At 38.4% G+C, this 18,172-nt stretch overlaps 1 protein-coding gene across 4 annotated transcripts in view; it reads right to left on the bottom strand.

Moving 5' to 3' along the window:
- kcnj14 (potassium inwardly rectifying channel subfamily J member 14) overlaps positions 1–18,172 on the bottom strand; it is a 40,262-nt gene that overhangs the window by 8,290 nt on the left and 13,800 nt on the right. For 2 of the 4 annotated variants that reach the window (XM_037785920.1, XM_037785921.1), the window contains exon 2: positions 194–366. The gene's annotated coding sequence lies outside the window, so the exon portion shown is untranslated. Of the gene's footprint in view, positions 1–189; positions 367–9,153; positions 9,287–18,172 lie in introns of those variants that run through there. The other 2 variants (XM_037785918.1, XM_037785922.1) reach the window with 2 other exon arrangements.

Consider the following 18,172-nt stretch of genomic DNA (forward strand, 5'->3'; position numbering starts at 1 on the left):
AGAGAATGACAATTAAAGGTGAGGTAGAAGTTACAAAACTGTGCTGAAACAGATGCTTCAGTAGTGATGCCTCTTCTTGTCTCAAAAGAGACCTTTCTTAAAATAATTGCATGTATTCACATTTCATACCAATTCAAATCTTAAGTATGCTGTATATGATAAATATCAAAATGGATGGTGATCAGAAACCTACCGTTTGTAGTCGACCTCTTAGGTTTCTCTCATGCAGTCCTTGGGTTGTTTCTGGATTATTTCATCGGTCAAATATTGTGGAGTTTTTCTTTAGACAGCCTTAACTTTAAGAACCAAACTCTGTCATGGCAAAGGGAAAAACTTCACCCAGATGTACCTGAGGAATAATGGAGCCTGTGAAGAGAAACACAGATTTTAGTCATTTTCAATCCTCTGAAAATCATTTCTGTACCTTTAGGACAAAAAAAAAACAGTATCTGAATAAACACAAGTGTAATTCTAAATATTTTACAGGGATTATAAGAATGGACACACATGTGAGGTGCAGCTGATAGTCATCACAACTAATTTCTATGTATTGATGGATATAGCACTTTAAAGGGAGAAGAGGTCAGTTACCAAAAGGACTGAACTGCAGTGCCCTCATGTTGGGTCAGGAAACCAAGTGGCACATGGTGAGTAATCTTTGATAAATAAACAATAGTGGATTAAAGCCAATAGACTGGAAGAACTGGAGGGGATTTTCTTAGGCAAAGGTTGAGACTGGGATTGTAGCTCAGATGAAGGACTGAGATATAGAGCAGGGACTCTGGGTTGGTTTGGGGTGATGAGGTAGTATGTCTTGCTGTGGAGATGGCGGTATGCTGTGGATTACAGCGGTGCTCGTGACTTTGGTAATCTCACCGGTGGTTTTGCTAATCCTTTGAGGATTTACGTAAGAGCCACTACTGTTATAGAAGGTGGCAAGAATATCTATAAACACGCCCAGGATATGTTATTGCATTAACAGGATTTGGGAAACTATGGGAAAAAGTAGTACAAGTCGCCCAATCTAATGTCACCCTCTAAATTATTCAGATTTAAATATAGAAGGGGTGACCCCGAATAGTTGACTATTCGATCTAATGAGCCTGATTCGCCAATCTCACAGTCAGATCATCATTGCAGTGGTGTAAAAATGTGGTTATGAAACAAAAGATCATTCCATTCTGGCTATATGGGGATGCTGAATGTCTGATTTTTACATTGCTTGTTTCTCCCAATAAATCATAATATATAGCCTATTTTGGTTAAAATATCAGCCTATTAATACTGCTTTGAAAAAAAAATAAAACAATCTTTCAATCAATCTCCTCAGATTGTGTGTGAATAAATCACCATGTAAACTAAGTTGCACGACCATCAGTGCAGCATTTTGGTGATTGGCCCAGAAAGGCTAAACAACAACATAAGGCTATTGTTTGAAAATCAAAGAATGCATTTATTAATCAGAGCACTCACATAAGAACGTAGCACTATCAGATCGATAAATATATTCTGAATTTGTGAACGATTCTCCCTCAAAATCAGCAGGGGGAGGCCCAAAAGTTTTATTTACAACCATGAAAAGCAAGCAGGCTAAGATACCGCGTTGTGTCGGTCTGTTTATCGATCTCCCCACTCCATTTCAGTAGTACGGACAGAGCCGCACTTACACACAACAAATTGCAACAATCAATGAGCAAAAACCCCACCAAAAAACATGATTCGGCAGTCAGTCGATAGGCAAGACTTGACCATTCAGATTAGACACCCCTGAAATATAGTGTTCACCTTGAGTCAGTTGGAACTGAACAATACGTTCACTATATCTGAGACATAACCACATGTTCCACATGGATGAATGAATAAATAAGCAATGTTGAGCATCCTTTTGGCCAGTGTAATTTAAATAGAGTCTGCTGCGTAATTGTCCACTGACGTGGAGGACCATCATGCATATGGTGTTATACCCTACTACTGCCTGAGAGGGAAAATTACTGATTTCATGCATGAAACTGATGAATAACTTCCTCAGATCCATCTCCTATGCTATCACTACTGTAGCTTCAGCATTGTGAAAATACCATAAAGGTGAAAAGAATGCAAACCGGTCCAGGATTTAATAGGTACAAGCAAAATGCATGAATATGATAAATTAACTACTTAGGCTTTTATTACGTTGCTAAATGTAGTAAAATTGGTGAAATCATGGTAGATTATTGACTAGACAAGAAAGAGTAAATGTTACATATATATTATTATTGAAAATAATATATATTGGAATAACATTGGAACTGAACTCAAACTGGTCTTTTAAGGTCTTAATTTCCACAAAATAATAAAAACAAACTCGTCCAAGCTTGTGTTGTTCAACGTTCAGTTAATGAACAAATGTGTGATGAGGCGGTCCTGACCTTGAGGCCTCTACTGTAGCTCCTGCCAACTCGACCAAATGAACACGCTATCTCTGCGATTGGGTTGAAGTGTCGCCGGACAGCTGACGACAGTAGCTGGAGGAGGTGATGAGGGAAGTGTGTGTGTGTGTGTATAGGCAGTGTGAGGGTACACGTGTCCTTGTGTTGGCTAGTCTTATCCTGATGAGGTGGCAAATGTCTCAAATAACTTCTCATATAAGATAACATGCAGAGGTGTCTGGGAAAAAACTGTGCATGTGAAGTTGTTGCTTCACACTGTCAGGACCCCCAGGGCAGCATCTGATCTGCAGCCCAGCCTTATATGATGAAGGCTGAAATATGTGTTGGGACTTTTAATGTTTGTAGGTCCTTTAACCAAACAAATCTTTTGCAAACACCAGCCTCTGATACTATAGGTACTTCACTGAACTGGACATTGTTTATTTTACATACAATTTAGCATACATTTTGGATATTTATTGATGTTAACAACTAACCAGGCAGAGCTAGGGTCATTAATAAGCCACTCAAGAGCTGCGGTGATTAGTCAATTAATTCATTAGTCAATTAACTGAAAAATAATTAGTAATTATGTATGATAAGTGATGTTCTCCAGTTCTTCCTCCTCAAATGTGAGAATATCTGGTTTTCCTTATCGACTGTTGGTCGTATAAAACTTTGAAATTTGGGGACACCACCTTGGACTTTAGGAAATTATGATGGGTATTTTTCACAATTTTTGGACACTTCGTAGACCTTACAATCAATTGATTGATCAAGAAAATAATCTGCAGATTAATTGATAATGAAAATAAGTAAGTTGCAGCTCTGAAACCATTCTATTACATGCTTTGTAGCTGCTGATTATATATAATAATATACTCCACCTAGTTTAGAAGGTTAACTACCTACCTAGGACACTGTTTATGCCATATTTTTTGTTAAAGTACAATTTACTTGCCCCATGATTTTCTTCAAAAGTAACACCAGAAACATATAAAAGTTATACACCACAAATCAAAGTATAAACAACATTTATAGCCAGTGACTACAAAACATGTTTTTAACATCTTAAAATAAAAGAGCAAAGTTTCTCCTGTACAAGTTTTTAAGATATGGGGGGATTTTTATAACTAATTACTTAAAGCCTATTGGGGGCCAGCAAATGGATTGGTAGAAAGCTGAGGTTAACGCTAGTGATCTATTAAAAGCCACTCTTCACTCTTGTGTATTTTATACCCCAAAAATTCCATAATCATAATTAAAAAAATCTTATGCAGAGTATGTAATTCCTCTCGCATCAATGTTCAGTCTTATAGAAGCAGATAATGGTTCCATAGCAAATGTAAATAAAGCACTGACCGGGCAGCACTCGTTGGCAAAATGATAACCCAACTATTGGTGAAAACATAAAACAGCTAATGTGCTTCATCATCCAGGGCTTGTGGATTATTTTAAAATAAGTCACTGATCTTTGACCACAAGCAGCTGTAGAGTAATGCACAGACAACATTGTTGAAGCCAATCGAATGGTATTATAACTCTCACCGGTTTGAATTAACAAGAATTCTTAGTATTAAATTTACCCAAATAAAAAAGTACAGCAAAGCATCTACCTTGACGAATACTTTCAGAATTTTCCTGCAAGACCACATTAATCCACTTTCACCACCTATCTTTTTTCATTGTGCTTCTCTCTCTCTCTAGCACCTCCCTGTCCTCTTTCTATCCAGATTATCTGACCATATTAAGGTGTTATGTGGCCAGATTAGATTTGCAGGGAATATTATTTCAGTGTCATTGAAAAAGGCACTGAATAAACAATGTTCTTCATTTCGTCACTCTCCTTGCCTCCCGCGTCACATGTGATCTGTCCTATTTCCTGTTCAGCTTTAGTAAAACAATGTTCCCAAGATAATGTTGCTCTATATGGCGTATTTCATGCATCACTAACTTTGATTGGAGGATTTAATGATGGGGAGTTTAATTAACACTGTGGACACAGTGTACGATATAAAACCCTCAAAAGTGACCCTCTGCATTGCGATGCCATAATGCAAACGTGGAGACATCAATACTTGTCATTGATCAGCGGGGGTTAGAAACCAGGGCACAGAGTAGGTCTCTTTCACGGTGTCACATGGCTCTCTGTCTCAAGCCTATTCTCTACATCTCTTTTATTTCAGACTATTAAACTTCACTTTATAAAGCAGATTTTAATAATGTTTAATGTGCATAAAGTGGCTACTGCAACAGTTGTAATAGCTGTGCATATAAAACAAATGCCCTGCGGTGACCTTTTGCTGATAGTCTATCTGATCAATACAGTTCTAGTGAAGTGGTGATCTGGTGGCATCATTCATACGTTGCAGGAGCTGCAGCTGATAGTTACAGCAGCAGCAGAGCACCAACCAGTAATGGATGTTACGTAATAACTGAACATTAGGTGACATTTTCCCGATGTTGTTGCTTAATATTTCAAACACATGCACGTTCATATACAGTTTGAAGTTGACCATAGTGGTGTTGTGCATGTTTTAGCTCATTTACTATGAACTGAACTGCATAGATGTTTAGACAGTTGAATCATTTTACCGCATTCCAGGCAACCACTGGTTTTAGTTTAATGTACTATAGTATGGAAATAAATTTACAGAAACAACAAATAACGTTACATTGAATTTTTTGTTTTTGTCCAAATATGTCAGTAAGTAGTTTTAATTATAATTTAGGGCTACCATCTGAAAGTTGATGAGTCGAATCATCGTCAGTGAAGTCGAGTCGTCATTTTTTTTAAGAGGCTAGATCTATGAAGAACGTTGTGCTCTGTTAAACAATTGTGTGCTCTTGTAAACAAATTAATCATAAACACATTGGTTGTATAGATATGAAGGGTGATGACACGGCAAAAAAGTCACACCCAAGTCTGGTAAACGAGACGGGGTCCGTGTTTCAACACGGGTCGGGTGGTTTGTTATGAAGCTGTGGTGGACCCCATTTGACTGAGTTTAATGTGGTCGAAATCATCACTGAAACTCAGGCCAATTGATTATCTGATTGCTAGATGGTGTATTTGAAGAAACAAAATAATGAATAGTCGAATCTTCGTATTGAACAGCCAAATCCAAGTCGAATCAAAAAAATTCTGATTTGGGTACAGCCCTTTAATACTTACCACAAAAGTATAGATGAACTGGAAATGCACGTCAAGAAACAAAGACTATTATCATTTTGAAGACCCAGTAAAATCTGATTGAGTATGGTTAGGGTTAGTTAGTTTGTTACCCCCTTACCCTAACTGTAACCATCACAATCACAGGCTTAACCCCAACCCGTTCCCTAACCTAAACCTATTTCTAACCTGAACCCTAAAACCACAGATGCAGTTTGCGTTGGTTCAGGGAGCTCATTGAACCCCCTTAGTGACCGTAGCCAAAATACATGTAGGGATATTTATATTTTTATAATAACAGAACTAATAATTTATTGTAATGATGAATAATATCAACCTTGTTGTGTATTCATATTAACAGAATAAGAAGCCAACAAGATACGAAGATAGATTTGTGGTCTTTTATTTATAATAATATCTCTGTCCACACACTGTTAAATGTCAACTTCTGGTACGTCATGTAAACAACCCACGCACCTATCAGCTGTGCGCTCAAGATACAGACTGGAGACTTAACCACTTAAAAAGTGGGCGATACTGAGCTATCTTCCTACATTTGTAATTATTCAAATTTAAAATTGAAAAAAATCACAAAGATAGATGTACAAGTACACACATACACAAACACACACACTCTTATGAAAACATTTGATAATAAGCGCAAGCGTGGAGTCGTCTTGGCACCGGGCCTTATTCCATCTAATTGAATCTTTTCCGCCGCCGTCCCTCCCTCAGCTGTGTGCAGAGATCAAGGTCATTGTGTGATGACGACGAAATGTTAATCTGGGGAGTTAAGATGGTGCAGGTTGCAATGTGTTGGTTAAAACTCTGCATAACTCTTTTCTAATTAAGAAAATACTCAGAACACTGAGACGTACGCAACCAAGACTAATTAGACTATTTAAATTAGACACAACTTTATTACAGCTTTCTCCTATTTATTTTTAGAAACATTCCCATTCAGTTACACCATCTCCACTCAGTAAATAAATGCACTGTCATGGAGGCTTTGTGCCTAATTATCATCATATAGAAACACCTTTTACTTATTTAGAAAGTCAGTTTTGATATAATGCATTACCACAGAGCCCATCAACATCACTCTGACTTTGCATCAACAAGAAAGACAAATTTGAACTTTCTCAAAGTATTTATTACTTAACTACAATGGTTGTGCTAGACTGCATTACAATAAATTCTGTTTTTCTAGTAAAAATCCAATTTTCATGGTGCACCCTGCTACTGCCAGCTCACCAGTCCCCAGAGATCTCGTCACATCACTGCACAACAAGTCCACAGCATATCATGACTGCATCAGCTGCTTTCATCCAATCTGCCTCTGAATATCACAACGGAGTGATCTGCTATTTGCAGATTTTTCCGTTTGAAATGCAGCACAACAAGGGATGTAAATTACAGGGCACACTATGAGGCTTCTGTCTCACACACAAAACATGGCAAGGCTTCCCACAATGTCTAGTTCCTACGGTGTTATCAATTTCTAAAATGTATGTATGTCTAAAATATTCTGCAAATGCATTTCACACCCTTTTAGAAGTGGAAAGATGGGGCTTTAGTAGAGTTTGTAGAGCATTTCTATTGTCTCTCAACGACTCTCAACATGGCGACAGCGAGCCACGACTTGCAGCTAACGGTGCTGACAGAGATAACAGCGTTAACCTGAGGGGGAACCGGAGGGTGGGAGCTACACCGTCAGTCGGGACGGCGTTATCAGCTGTAACCGCCGTATGAGAGCAGTGCAGAGCGGCGGCCGTGAGCTAGCACGCTCACATGCATAAACATGCATGAAAAGCATGCACAGCCGGCCCGACCATGTCAACAAAGCGAGGAGAAGCTCTGATTACAACACACACAGAGGGAGAGTGACTTCACTGTCTGCACAGGTAGACATTACTACACGCGTAGAAAAATGCCAAATGCAGCAATCGGAGCAGTTAAAATGTCTGGAGTAAAAGGACACAACCTCGCTGCAGTCAAAATGCAATATATCAATATTGTATCACACTAGGGACATATCATAACATGCTGTCATATTATTTATCTATACTCTTTTGAAAATCCTGACTTGACTGGGAAAAGAAAAAAACAGCTCTTTTAATGTATTTATGATAGGTTTTAATATATTTCTGGAATTTAAAAAAAATCCAAGAGACTACAAATTAAATGGGGCTTGAGGTTTGACTGACGTGGGCGTTTACCAAGCAGGGAGGGTCTAGCAAAATATGCTATTGAGTTGTAAGATCCAGGAATTTTGGAGCTTGACCCACAATAGGGACTAAAAGCAAGATATCTTGACCACTGCATCATTGATTTTGACCATGTTTTTTTTTTTTTTTTTATCTATCACTCTCATGTCCCCTAACTTTATGGAAGTGCAGCTTTTAATTGGTGGAGTACCCTTCCATATCATTAACAATAATATTTACTTGACAACTGTCCTGGTCAAATAAAATATTTTGAATTTGAGTTACCTCAAAACCATCAATATTAATAAAGACAGCCTGATGGGTTGAATGAGGCTTGATTTACAAATCAAGTCTTATACAAAATGGAGCACATTTTAAAAGAGAATCAGCTGGAGGAGAAACTGCTGTCATATTATAATCCTGTACTTTTGTCCATCATCTGTACCCCCATGTGCCTCTCTGAAAAACCCTCAGCAAGGTCTTGCCACTTTTTGCACATTTTGCAAAGAAACTGCTAAAGAGCATCCTTTCAAAATCACAATCCATCTCTTAAGGAAAGGAGTCTCCTGAACATGAACTCATATATCCTGTGACTTTCCTGCACTATGGACTATTTCCTATGACCTCCTATATATATTTTTTAATCTGAGCTGTACCAGTGTTTTTTTTTTTATTCTTATTCTTATTGTTGTGTTTGTGAAAATAAGAAAACCCAATAAACATATCATAAAAAAAAAAAGAAATCACAATACGTAGTGTGCATGTGTGTTTTTTGAAGCGGTGTGTCTCTGTTTTTCAGAAGCATGACATCATTATAAACCTATTTCAAAATACAGTTGTTTTCAATCAGTTCACACAACTCCCAAAACCCCAAAAAGGATTAAAGTCTAAATCATCAGGGCACACCAGGGCCACCTCATCTGCTCAGTACTCTCCAAGTCCTGCACAGCACAACACAAGTTAATGCAATACTTCAAATGTCTAAAAGTAAAATAGTGGGAAAAAACAGCTTGAGTATGCTTTTGGTTTAAGGAGTATTAATCCTGTTTATGTAAAGAATCATATCTTATTCTCAAGTCCCATTTGTGGTTAACAGCAACTCCACAAACCAACATTCAGAAGTGACAGTAGGGATTACAACAGTGTCACTAATATAATGTGATAAACACATGCATGTTTCAGCTCTGTCTGATGCTTTTCAGAGTAAAATGTAAGCTACGAGTTCATGCTTTTAAATTCCACTTCACAGGTTGCTTCCAAACAATGCAACTCTCGTATAACATGGATACAATACATACAAATATTTTTCCAACCCAAAGTGAAGCTTTGACAACTTCTTGCGCAGTTAAATCAAGTCAGCACTTACCGGGCTGTTTGCATTTCTCTCTCCCGTTAATGCAGCGCGACGTGACGACGTTAGTTTGCTTTCAGTCCTTCTTTAATTTAATAAACACTGATTAGAAACCGTGCGCGAGCTCAGCTGTCCTGTCTGGCGGTCCTGTGGACGTCCGCGAGCCCTCAGGTGGTGGATGAGCGCGCTCACGTTGCGATGCTGTCTGTCCCCAATCAAAGACACGCGCCCCTCTGGACTCACAGAGTGACCTTGTCACAACATCCTGTCCCATTCATCAAGGTTAAATGACTGTTTAGATGTGTCATACACACGGATTATTGATCCACGATTATTCATTAACTTTATTGAAAAAAACATTTATTTCAAGTAAAACTCATCAAACTTGTTCCACGAATGGTAGTATTTTTTTTAAATTTAAAAATAAGATAAAAAATAATTATTTTATATCTCTAAATTGTTATTGATTATAGCATAAATGCCTCAAGGCTACTTTCGCTTTATATAGCCTATTTGTGGGCTAATAAAAACACCTTCTTTTTAAACCCGTTATTAGAGCAGCAGTGGGTAGAAATGGAGCAAATATGATTTTAAAAATGTTTTTTTTATAAAACAGTCACTATATCATGACAGTAGTGCATGAGACAGATAGTCTGAAAAAATCATGTGCCTCTGTGTCCTCCGATGCTCTTAACGGCATCTGCAAGATTTCACAGACTGGAGGAAACTTTATCCAACTAAAGAATGTAATGAAGAAGATGTATAAACTATAAAATACATAATTAAATGTCTATTTATGACTGACCTCTATATTTTAGTCTCTCAGCAATAAAGAAAACCTTGTTGTTATGATGCCACTAAAAACAAAATGATGCATTTATGGTCCACACATAAAAACATGACTGTACCATGACCCTTAATAATTGTACATAAGTGGATACAGAGGCATTACAGAGGTTAAAAGCTGGATGGTCCCAGCAGTTAAAAAGATACAGTGGGTAGAAATGGAGCAAATATGATTTAAAAAAAAAAAAAATGTTTTTATAAAACCATCACTACATCCTGACAGTAGTGCATGAGACAGGTAGTCTGAAAAATATCATGTGCCTGTGTGTCCTCTGGTGCTCCTAATGGCATCTGCAAGATTTCACAGACCACAGGATAACAACCAATCAGAGCCGAGCTGGAGCCATGAGGAGGTGCAGAAGTGTAGTTATCTCTCAGAGCACTTGATTTACAATATGCTGAACGGTTATTATGGAATTTTTGCCCAATGATGCCAAAAACATTGTGTGTGTGTGAGAGTGTGTGAGTGTCAGTGCGTGAGTGTGTGTGTGTGTGTGTGTGTGCGTGTGTGTGTGTGTGTGTCAGAGAGAGACATTGTGAGCCTTATACAACATGGTTTGGCCAATAAAGCTAATTTGAATTTGAATGTAAATTTGAAGACCAGACAGACAGAAAGATAGAAAGATTGAGAGAGACAGAGTAACCACTGACCATGTAGACAGATTACTGAGTTGTGTGTGTGTGTGTGTGTGTGTGTGTGTGTGTGTGTGTGAGAGAGAGAGACAGACAGAGCGTCAGTGTGTGTTTACTAATACTTAATCTGATTTAATCTCAGTCAAGGCACCCAAGAAGTGACCTATGATGTCATGAGCTCTGTCATTCTATGGGAATAAAGATCAGATTGAAGATGACCGACGTAATGCAGCAGCCACAACATCCAGCTGCATCTAGCAACATAAACATGTAAACATCCCTGTGCATTTACTGCATATGAAAATGAAACGGTCACCGTGCACAAATCAATGTAGTGGATGATCTAAATCTGCACGCTTTGTTGTTTTAAATTGCATAAGTGTTTGTGTCAAAACATTAATTGTAATTGACCCAATGGAAAACTGTCCGGGAGGAGGGACGGAGAGAGAAAGTGACGTGGGGAGGCGTGATGATGTCAGATGTTTCTGAATGATCAGACCGACATGAGGTGTAGAGAGAACCAGCAGAATGTTATTGATAAAGATTACATTTAGTAGAGGAGAGAATTTACGTGATCAATGTTTGATCTGATACAACAGCCATGCGACTATATCTGCAAATGCTCTCCTGTTTCTTGTCTCCTGTCGCAGAGAATCAGCAAGTTCAAACATGGTAGGAAAGTACGAAACCTGAATTTTACGTTTAAAAAGAAAAAACAGTTACTGGGGTTTCCCTGGTGGCCTGGGGGTTCAAGGCGCTGACCATGAACTACGGATAGGAATCACCAGAGGCCCCACCATACGATATTATCGTGCTACTTAAGTCACAATACGATCTTATTGCGATTTTAAAAATGTTGCGATATGCTGACTATTGCGATAAATATACTGGAATAAGATATATTGCAATTTATTACCTTTTTTCAAATGCCAATTATGCAGTTCATCAACATCTCTTTTGTCTAGTATGATACCGTTTTAACTCTGTTCATCTCAGAGTTTTCATTCACATATCTTGAGGTCAGAGGTCAAGGAAGCCCTTTGAAAAAGGCCATGCCAGTTTCTCCTTGCCAAAATTTAGCCTAACTTTGGAGTGTTATTTAACGTTCTTCCCGACAAGCCATGTTTCCACCGTGTGAAACCAGAAGTCAGCGTTGATTTATTTGTCACGTAACTTATGTACTTAAGTAACGCCACTTCCAGAGTTATTTTAAGCCAAACCACGATCTTTTCCTACGCCTAACTAAGTAGTTTTATTGCCTTCACCTAAGGAAGTTGTTTCCTGTGAAGACAGAAGTTTATTTTGAAAATACTAGGCATGTAGCGAGCGGAAATGGACATATGTTGCTGGACATTTGTAGGAAAACAAACGAAAAAGGAGGAATAACTTTTTTGTAAGATATCAGCATGAGAATATGTTGATCGATACAATTTTGCTTTGCAAGATATCATAATACTACGCTGTATTGATTATTCCCCCCTACCGTGAACTACAATGTCCCTGATTCAAATGCACTCGGGGGCCTTTGTTGCATGTTCCTCTCCATCTCAAATTCAAATATTATGATGTATTGGCATGAATATCAAAGTTACTTTATTGCCAAAGTTCACATCATTACCATCTCTCTCGTCTCATCTCTCTCCTATATATTCTCCAATAAAAATGCATTTAAAATGTGGTCATCAGTGTTTACTGTGACTGGACTTCCTCGTGCCATGTAAATAATGTTTAACTTGATTTGATTGTGGTAAACTGCTGCAGCCAGGAACAGCCTAAAATAAACAGTGAGAAATATGTTCATCTGGGACGAAACTTTCCTTTTTACTTGTTTGACATGTAATGAAGCATAAAACCACCAGCGGCGCTCGTTTCTAACTGCTCAACAGTGAGCCGACATTTCCACGATTTAGCTTCAATCATGGGCTACTTTCACAGAGTGGCATTCACAATGAATCATGAGTAATTTGGAAACTTGATATGATTTTATAATTTAGAGGGAATATGTGCAGCACGGTGGCAGAGTGAGGAGGCCTGTGTGTGCCCTCGCTGAAGCCTTGCATAATTAGTCCGTCCATTATTATTATTGGATGTGGGGATGCAATACTGATCCTACGCCACCAGTGGGCAGATTGAAACTATTTTTGGCGTCCACTGGTGAGCCTGCAGTTAAAGATCCTCAGTGAAGCACTTGAAAGTTTTCATTGTAAACTGGTGATTAGCTGATCAGACTGCAGGTTGACCAGAGGCTATACACCTGGTTTTTGAGGGTCTAATTACAAACCAGGATTTAAAATCAGCAGCTGTGCAGACACTAAAGAGGTTCGGCTTCACACCTTAGGGTGTTGTTACGACCTGAAAGATGCTAAACAGAGATGACAAGACCTGCTTTCTCTTTTGGTTTTATAGAAATTCCTTTTAAAGTAACAAGTTATTGGTGAACCTGGAGCATGCAACATGTGGACTTTAGTATTAATGAGAGTTTTCTATGATGTAACAGTCTATTTCATTGTTTAGTTTTTACACCTATTCATAATAAACCATGGGAAGGGCATTACTAAACTATTCTGCTTGGAAAGCAAAGGTCCATCTCCCTGCTGGCTGCACTGATAACGCTCCATGTGTTTCCTGTGAAAGGCTGATCTGATTTCTGCAGATGGAGCAGCAAAGTCAGACTCAGTGTCCTGTAACTGCTTCCAGATTTTGTCATGGTCACACCAGGTCGAAATCTAATGCTCTGTGATTTCAGGGGTAAGCGCATATTGGTTCAATGTGTGGTGTGTCTGCCCTCTGCACACTTACTTCAGGGCCAACACAGAAGAGAGATCCTCCACACTTCAGACAAAGCGCTCACTAAAACCTAGATATATATGTTATCGACTCCGGCCCGGGCAGGAAAAGTTAACAGGGTTTGGTTGGTCCATTCTGGGCTACTGTAGAAACATGGCAGACTCCTTGAAGAGGACCTGCTCCCTATATAAACGGCTCATTCTAAGCTAACGAAAACACAACAATTGTTATTTTCAGGTGATTATACACTAAAGAAAACATACTTATTAATATTATATTCCATTTCTGCCAATAGATCCCCCTAAATGTGTATAAAAAAAGGACAGAAGGAATGACTTGAGGTAAATCTCAGGCTGTATCTCACAGACTCTAGGCTTGGAGGGTGGAGGGGGGGGGGGGATCAATAACTCATCACAAGTTGCGAATCAGCCTGTTCCAACGACCATTTGTCACAAACAAGAAAATGTCCGCCCATTTAATCAAGACAACGGCACTGAGGACGAAATGGGTAAGCTAATTAATGAAATGAATGAAGAAAGCAAGGACGGCCAGGAGAAGGTTAGGGAGCTGTTAATGTCTACGTGTTTACGGGACGTTTGTCAAACTGGGACTACCCACTGATTGGACATGTTACGGCCCCTTCATTTGGGTGGGCTGCATAAATACATGAAGATACACAGAATAACAAAGACTGTTTTTCAAGGGAGTGCGAGTGTGATCTCAAGCTCCATTTTGTTTTTACATGCTCAACCTCTTGTGAACTCCCAGTAGCACAAAGACACCTCAGGGACACTTCGGCCTCATGATATCCTGAAACCTCAGAATATAATATGTGTTTCTATGTGACAAGCACACAATTAGTATAATGAAATACATCAGTTACTCCAACGTAATCCATTCACTGACAAGTTCTGAAACAGGTTTCTACCGTGATACTGAAGCTGCTGCTATGTGTACGACTGAGCTGAATCGATTCATTGATCAACAGAAAAATAATCGGCAACAAATTTAATAACTGATTAAGTACTTTTCCAATCAGAAATGCAAAACATTTCCTCATATAGTTTACCAAATGCGTCAGTTCTTTGTGTTTTGTCAAAATAAACTGAATATTTTGGGGGTTTTAGACTTTTGGTTGGACTAAATAAGGAATTTAAAGATTTCACTTTGTGAATGGATGTTTTTTTTACTATTTGCTTACATTTTATAGACTAAATGATAAATAAAGAAAATAATCATAAGATCCATTGATAATGGGAATAACAGTGGCAGACTCTATATAATGTAAATATGGCCACACAAATACATACCACCCGATGGGGCAGATAATATCTTAGCAAACGGATATTAATAGTTATTCCTGTATTTGACCAAAGTAGCATTCAGTCAGTTATATAGTCAGATTTGAAAAATGACTTGACAGACAAAATAAATTGTACTGCAGTTGAAGACAGACTATTGCCGAAAAATAATTATTTAACAACCTGAAATATAAACAAAAAAATAATAAAATATATTAATAATCTTAAAATGGCAATTAGTTAAATTAAAATTAATTTTAAATTAATCGCCAACTATTTTGATAATCAATTAATCGCTTTGAGATTTTTTTTTAAGAAAAAAAAAATCAAAATTCTCTGTTTCCAGCTTCTTAAATGTGAATATTTTCTGGTTTCTTTACTCCTTTATGAGTTGTGGACAAAACAAGACATTTGAGGACGTCATCTTGGGCTTTGGGAAATATTGATCAACATTTTTCACCATTTTCTCTGATTTTATAGACCAAACAATTAATCGATTAATCAAGAAAATAATCAACAGATTAATCGACAATGAAAATAATCGTTAGTTGCAGCATTACAGTTTAACAATTATGAAATATAGCCGATCCCTCTGTAAACAGGTATGATCACCGAGCCAGTCCTCATATTAAAAGCTTCATTTATATTCATCTTCACACCGTCTATATTTGCATACTGAAGGTGGATGCAGGTTAATTAAAAGGGGAAACACGCACTGCAGGTCAAGGTACCAAAACAAAGCCCATAGCTCAGGTAAATGTAATTACAAATTATATAACGTGTCTGCACAGACTGAGATTGATGTGTTTTGACAAAGACAAATAAACAGACTCTGACTCTCTCAGTCTCCTTTCCCTCCACTCCTTTTTTTCCACGTTAAAGTTAAGCAATATCCGTTCCCAAATGTCATAATGTTCCTTGCTCCTTTTTTCCACTTCTATGTAAATCTGAGACCCGCAGAGCACCTGATATCACTTCATTAAATCTTTTTTGCCATCTTGGCACTCAATCCACCGTCTCCATTTCCATCTTATAAATTGTTATACCTGTCCGTGTCCTTGTATGAGAGAGCTGGGGCTTCTCATGCCTCCATGGTCCCCCTCCCTTCCTATTTTGGCATGCCTGTGCCAGGTATTTGTTCAAATTCCTCACACCCCGTAGGGATAGGTATGTCCCCCCCCCCCTTCCACCCTGTCCCTCTCTCATCTTTACAGCCTGTCTCTGTCCATCTTATGTACGCCAGCACATGTATGCAGCAGCCAACCTGGTGGACTCCCCGCCACCAACATGAGGCGTACAGTCTTCACATTTTACTGGTTAGTCACAACTAAATCATTTCCAAGTCATTCAGCCTCTTGAAGCTGGCAAACCACAGCTGTGGGTCCAACGACGGCCCGGGCCAAAAACAACTCAGTGGATAACAGGCAGCTGTAAGTCGCTTCTGATAACTGCCGAAAGACCCGTTTATTCTGTGGTGTGTTGTCACAGCTTAAGGTCAGGCCACTTATTAGATCCACCAGTTCAACTTTTCTCTGACATGGAAAAATGTTGATACAGGCAAGTACACTGGATAATTAATTTCCTCTATAATTTAAACACCAAATCATTGTATAAATCCCCTGTGGGGGTGTGAGGCGCCTTGTGTTTGAACATGAGCTGATGTGGTATTGACATTGGGTCAGAGTTGAAGTGCATTAGTTATTGCAGTGCGTCATGAAATGACAGCAAAATACCGATGATACGCTGGCTCGGTACGTTGTCCTCTCTGCCCTTCCCACAGAGAGTCTAAACTCTGCACAGTCTAATTCAATCTTACGGGAAGCAGTTTCATATTATATGTTTACATTTTTCAGGTATCAAGCTGAAAACAAGATCTAATGACAGACAGGGTCGTGTCCAAGACTATTTGACATGGCCTTTGATTGACCCGTTTCTGTTATAGAGAGTAACCCCGTGACCTTTGGGTTGCAGAAACGGTTTCTTTAACCACTAATCCAATATATACCGTCCCTATATCTTATTATCTGTGTTATTAAAAACTGAAGAAGTAGATTAAATAAAAACACTTTAGAGTCCAAAAGGGAACCACAAATCACTTATCATTCCTTAAACCTGCAGTAGGCAGAACGTTTTTAGCACCAGTGAGCAAAAACTCCATAATAACCTTTCAGCATATTGTAATTCAAGTGCTCTGAGAGATTCTGAGACTTCTCCACCTCCTCATGGCTCTGTTTTCAGGCTTTAAACAATCTAGCCTGTGACGGGAGACTTTGGCCAATCACAGGTCATTTCAGAGAGAGAGCGTTCCTATTGGCTGTGCGCCGGCTGGTAGGCGGTGCTTGGTATTTCCTCAACTGATCTCAACATGGCTACCAGGTGACAAAGTTTCTAATTTTACAGCTAAACAGTACACTACAAGATGTTTCTGAAAACATTTGAGGAGAGAAATAGGCATTACAGTAAAAGAATATTGATTCATATTTGATCAGCGCTGCCTAGTTTGACCGTTTGATCGGAGTTTGCGAGTGATTGATAGCTGCTCAGAGGCGGCAGACTCCAGATCGGCTGTGATTGGTTGTTTTCCTCCGGTCTTTGAAATCTTGCAGATGCCATTAGGAGCACTGGAGGACACAGAGGCACATGATTTTTTTCAGATTACCTGTCTCATGCACTACTGTCAGGATATACTGTTTTATAAAAACAACTTTTTTTAAATCATATTTGCTCCATTTCTACCCACTGTAGCTTTAACTGCTGGGACCATCCAGGTTTTAACCTCTGTAATGCCTCTGTATCCACTTATGTACAATTATTAAGGGTCATGGTACAGTCATGCTTTTATGTGTGGACCATAAATGCATCATTTTGTTTTAAGTGGCATCGTAACAACAAGGTTTTCTTTATTGCTGAGTGACTAAAATATAGAGGTCAGTCATAAATACACATTTAATTATGTATTTTATAGTTTATGCATCTTCTTCATTACATTCTTTAGTTGGATAAAGTATGCATCAAAGTACATTAACAGTGCTATTACAGAATAAAACCAGGTTTTATAAGTCCATCACAATAAATTCATAGCTTTACAGCACCGGATTATTTGCCAAAATATGATGTTACGATACCATTTATGGTCAGATTCTTGACTTTCATGGAAAGTATTTGCAGTAGAGTTCACTTGTGAGATTTATATCTGGCTCAAAGGTATTGAAACCCTTAAGAGAGTCGTCAAAGCGTGATCAAACCTACTGTAAATCACTTCAATCGTGGCTATAAACTAAGAATTTAAAACACACGCTAATATTAGCTGAATCTGTATTTTAAATTCTTGTACTCGGCACAGCTGTGGGTTGAGCGGTGGTCATGATTTAAAGCAACTGAAACGGGCAGAGTGTATAATTACCATCAAGTGAATGTTTTTTTAACGTTTGTCTTCCTTGATTCTGTAATATTTTCATGACCAGTAG

This window comes from Sebastes umbrosus, chromosome 11 (assembly GCF_015220745.1).
Source record: "Sebastes umbrosus isolate fSebUmb1 chromosome 11, fSebUmb1.pri, whole genome shotgun sequence".
NCBI classification, from domain to species: Eukaryota; Metazoa; Chordata; class Actinopteri; order Perciformes; family Sebastidae; genus Sebastes; species Sebastes umbrosus.